The sequence below is a fragment of the Armigeres subalbatus genome, chromosome 2 (assembly GCF_024139115.2).
Source record: "Armigeres subalbatus isolate Guangzhou_Male chromosome 2, GZ_Asu_2, whole genome shotgun sequence".
NCBI lineage: Eukaryota > Metazoa > Arthropoda > Insecta > Diptera > Culicidae > Armigeres > Armigeres subalbatus.
The window spans coordinates 450643863-450649508 of NC_085140.1; positions in this window are offsets into that span (position 1 = coordinate 450643863).

Genomic DNA, 5646 nt, shown 5'->3' on the forward strand with positions numbered 1-5646 from the left:
TCAACCCACGTATGACCTCCTTGCATGCTTGCATGTATAGACAATCAGGAGATCATAGAGGCGACTACTTCAGTAGGATTCGATGGCAGCTGCAAGGGGGACCCATAGAATATGTTTAATTCTCCAAGAGTTGGCGGTAGGGGCGCTTCTAGCGCAACAGGAGATCCGTTCGCAAAAAGGGGTCTAGTGCGGTTTCCTACCACTAGGGAGGAGAATGGTGAGGAGGTAGTCACCAACGAGCACGGGGTTAGCACTCCTCCAGCGGTGAGGGAAGATAGCCAGAGTGGTGCCCTGGCCATCGACACGCTCAGCGGGCAACTACCCGGGATCGGTAGCTTCTCCGGTTCCCGCGCGCCATCAGAACTTAACAACAAAAAGTGATTAAGTGTCAAAGATTCCTTACTGGCTATTTCTAGTAAAATAAACGTCAACGACCTAGAATTGTCCATGCTTTCCGGCTCTGCTTATACCGTTGCAAATGACTCGTCATCTAATTTTTGCTCTACCGGACCAGACCCCTGTACCGACTTCACTACGCGAACAATTTCTTCCCAACAACCCTCAATATGGGGAGCAGCGGGTGGATTAAACAGCCATTGAGTTTGGGAATTTGTAAATTTGCTCCCCAGCTCGGTGTGAATACTGTTGTTCTAGTCCTGAAGATCCCGGCTCGCTCCTACAAAATTTGTTCGTGTCGGAGTAAATTTTCCGAGGCGATCCCCGCCGTGCAATGATCGCCTTCTTGCACGCATCGGTGGATAAACTGGCAAATACTTCGAGGTGAATGACCCTGACTGTAGGGCAAGTGAATAGACAAACCCATCGCTTCACTGCACTTCGTCCCACTTTCACAAAATACGGTCCAAAAATATCAACGCCAACGTATGTAAACGGGCGTACGTTCGGCTCTAATCGCACCGCTGGAAGCGGTCCCATCTTTGGAGGAACAGGTACAGACTTGTAGGGGAAATAGGTGAGTAGGTGAGGATGTAGTCACTAACGAGCACGGGGCTAGCACTCCTCCAGCGGTGAGGGAAGATAGCCAGAGTGGTGCCCTGGCCATCGACACGCTCAGCGGACAACTACCCGGGATCCGGTTAGTCGCCGAGCAGCTTGATGACATCATCAAGTTTTTTTTCAATTTCGTTTATTTGGTAGGCTCAGGCGTGTATAACACTTTACAGAGCCATTGTTCTTTGTGATATATACAATCAATATCATTTTTTTATACGGTTAGTAAGAAGGGGGGTAGAAGCCAGCGTACTCGTCATCATCAAGTTAGCGAGCGTTCGAAATAATATCAGCAAAGATCTGAAACAGAAACTGCTGATACTTCGACAGTCTGTTCCAGCTGCAAAGTGAGGGAGGGAGGAAGCGAGAAAGTCGAGGTAGGCTCGCAGACCGAAGTCTTCTCCTTCCCAAGCGGTACGAGGGGACACGCACAAGAGACGATTGAGATTGCCTCGAGTGCCAACGATGGTCGGACTGCGGCGCGCCCCAAACGCACCAGGCAGCAGTCCGGGGATGAGTCTAGTAACACCGAACGTCGCACGGTCGACAGGGCCAAACGGCGGTTGATCGCTACGGGCAGTGGTACTGCCAAGCACGAGAAGGAGCCTAATCGCCAGGAGAGGTTACCCAATCGAGGGAAGCAACGAGGGATGGGCACTGGTGCAGCCCAGGCTACTGAACCTTCTGATGATGTTACCCGAGCAGCACACATGTTGCACAAAAGTTTATGCGACGGAATTTAGTCACATTTGAGCTGCTGCAACCAAATCGGTCTGGATTGTGTTGCCAGGGTAGCCAACCTGCGACAGTTGTTCAGTGGACCGAAAATCCCTGGCAACTCGTCAGCAGGATCAAGAAGAGAGGGGAGGTGTCTCGACCGACATGAAAACGGAGGGATAGAGGCGAGGATTAAACCGACAAAGACAAGTATGCCGAAGTCCTGAAGTACATGCGAGGTGCTGAAAGTCTTTCGGCACTGGGTGAGGACGTGCGAGGCGTCAGACGTACCAGGGCTGATAAACTGATCCTGGTGCTGAAGCGTGGAGCACGAGCGAGCTGAATAGCCTACAAAAGGATGGCCCAGGATGCCCTGTGTGAGGGAGTGGAGGTGAGGTCTCTGGAGGTGACTCTCCGGTGTAAGCAGCTGGACGAAGTCACCGAGACAGAGGATCTCGTCTCCGCGATTAAGGTACAGTGCGGGACAGAAGTTGAGTGGACTTCTGTACGACTAAGAGAGGGGGGCTTTGGCACGCAGGTAGCTTGGATCAAAGTTACCTGTCGCGGATGCCAAAAAGGTCCTTACGGTCGGTAAACTGAAGGTTGGATGGTCAATATGCCCAGTAAGCATGTTCCAACCACCTTTAGTCGAAAAGTGTTTTAGGTGCTTCGAGTCCGGCCACAAACCATGGGATTGCAAGGGGCTGGACTGGAGCAACCTTTGTCGACGTTGCGGTGAGAAAGGACATTTTGCGCAGGCCTGCGATAAAGCACCCAGGTGCCTTATCTGCGCTAGTAGGAAGCAAGCCCTACTAGTCGTAGGAAGCAAGACCTACTAGTCGTTATAGTGGTTCCCGCGCGCCATCAGAACTTAACAACAAAAAGTGATTAAGTGTCAAAGATTCCTGACTGGCTATTTCTAGTAGAACGAACGTCGACGGCCTAGAATTGACCATGCTTTCCGGCTCTGCTAATACCGTTTCAAATGACTCGTCATCTAATTTTTGCTTCCGACTTCACTACGCGAACCATTCCTTCCTAACAACCCGCCATATGAGGAGCAGCGGGTGGATTAAACAGCCATTGAGTTTGGAAATTTGTAAATTTGCTCCCCAGCTCGGTGTGAATACTGTTGATCTCGTCCTGAAGATCCCGGCTCGCTCCTGAGTAATTCTCGCTGAAACCGGGCCACTATTTGCACGAGGTTCTTAAAAATGCCTAAATTTATATTCTTTCGAAAGCTTTCGGCGAGTATATTAAGGATCCGAGTTAAATTCTTCAGAAAGATGAACTCCTCGTTAGTTATACACGAAATCATTTTAATGGACCCCTCGATTTTTGTCAATTCTTGACTCACCAAAACTGTCATAACTCCAACATTTCTCAACCGATTATAGAGATCAGCATACCGTTGGAAAGAGGAAGAGTGTATCTTCAATTTGTCATAATAAAAATATAAGCAGCCATATTGAATTTGGCCGCCATCTTGGATTTCTTTTTAAAAACTATGTTTCCGCCAGGTTCGCAACCACCGATTTTGAATAATAATACATCGATGGGAAGCTTAGCTTATATTGTGCATTGTGTCCGAAAATCTCAGGTGTATGTTTTTTCTATTAAAAGTTATGTACGATGTACCAAATTTTTTTTGAAAGGCCATCTGACCAACGAACATTGTTTTTATGGTTAATATGCTACTACGACGTCAGTTCCTTGATTTCATACACTATTCTAAGCCAAATATGTTTCAAAAATGAAAAACATATCTACAACAGTATTTTATTTGAAGGGCTCAAAAGTTTTGAGCATAACAGAGTCGTATTCAAGTTATTGTATTAAATAATTAAAGAATTTTGGTATTAGTAAATAGTACATAACTTTTGATAAAAAAAACATACACCTGAGATTTTCGGACACAATGCACAATATAAGCTAAGCTTTTCATCGATGTATTAATATTCAAAATCTATGGTTGCGAACCTGGCGGAAACATAGTTTTTAAAAATAAATAAACAGGTACAGACGGCACCACATGCAGCGTTTTCTTGTGAGTCGAACATCCACTCGCCGCTGAGGTACGTGGAATTTCTGGCGCACTTCGTTAACTACGGTTTCATCATTAGCATGGTCGTATTTCCGACGATAGAAGTCCAATAGCAGTTCAGTTAACCCATGACTTCTTGACAGGATACGGTACTTTGCATAGTATACTAGTACATGTGCGGTAGAAGCTCTGCTGCCCACCCTTAACACCCCATATTCGTCGGCAAATGGTGACTGCTTTACCAGACAACTGGAGGTCTCTATTTGTTTCTGTTGATCACTGCTTCGATTCAAGTTCTGATTGATAACAGCAACTTCTTCAGGAAACACTTCGGATTGAACCATCGTCTACAGCGCTCTCTCCGCTTTTTGGACTTTCGCACAGGTCACAAGATTTTGTCATATGAATAGCAAACCAAAAAGTCAGAAATGTCCTTAACCTTTCTAATGCATTATAGAAAAAAGTTACACATTGTGCATTTGGGACCATTTGGACCCAAGATTTCATCACGATCACAAAAACTCAAATTTCAACCGATTTTCGATCTTTAGACTTTAATCTAGCTAGGTTTCTAGAAAAGAGACCATGGGGTGATTCATCCAAGTTGATCTCTCTAGTCCCCGGAAAACCTGTACTAAAGAGGTACTGTTTGAGCTTCTCAATTTGGCACCTAATTTTTGAGTTCTAAATGTGTCGTTAGACACATATTTGTGTGTGTTAGACTGATATTTGTGATTTATTTATGGATTTAAAATCGAACATTTACCCTATCCTCCTAAAAATTTGCAAAATAAATGTAAACCATCCTTAATTTATTTGTTGTACTAGCAATTATGATGGATAAGGATAAGATTAATGAGAAAATTAAGTCTGGCACGGTTATCCGGTAAAATTTTTCTTCTCGAATTTTCGAATAAGTCCAACCTATATCTTCATGAATAAGATTGTTATGAACGGGGTAGATATGCTACTGAAAATAATTTATGCCGGCCCTAATAATAATAGAAACAACGCATTAATATATTTGATTGCCTGGATTGGACACAGGTCTTAGCTCTTCAATACACGTACAAGATAACGAAAAAAACTAAGTTCTCACAACCGACTATGCGGATTGTTTACATGTTAGTTTCTTGCTCTTGTTTTATAACAAGCAATAAATTTGTAATTATCCCACCCCAGTATTATAACGAAATGGAAGGACTAAAAAATGTGTCATGAAATAACTCTGACTAGCAATTTTGCAAGATTCTCTCATTCCTGTTGAGAGGTGACTGTCTGTACGAAGATGCATCGTATACAAATTACGTAACCCTAAATTATTCGTTGTTGGACAAAATATTAAGTATGAATCGTAACGTAATTCTTTTCCTTCCTTTTCCTCGCAGCGTTACGTTATTTTTATTCTAGCCTGAGATAAGTTCTACAAGAACTCTAACGGAATCACAATTTATAAACTGCAGGTTTGTGGATATCACGCTTTTTTCACGCAATGTTTTAATGTACCGAGATTTCAACATTATCACCACTAATGTTTCAAAGTCTACACATTTTTCTTTACATTAGTAATTTAACTTGCTAATTCTTTAGAATAACCTCTGTACTGTAATCTAGACTGCAATTGGGAAAAGGCAGCTAAGCTCATAGGTACCACGAAGTTCAACAACGCTGAAACTATGTATCGCACATTCCGACCAATTCTATTTTTTTTCGTTTCTGCGATGCTAGAGAACAACCCGATAGGAAACCATGCGCAAGCAGCCAAGAATCCCACAGCTCATCAAACGTTCTAACCGGCGAAGACGGCGGCGATGATGACGATGACGGGTCTAACAACCCCTCATGCATATAAAACTGAACCCGCCAGATCGTCC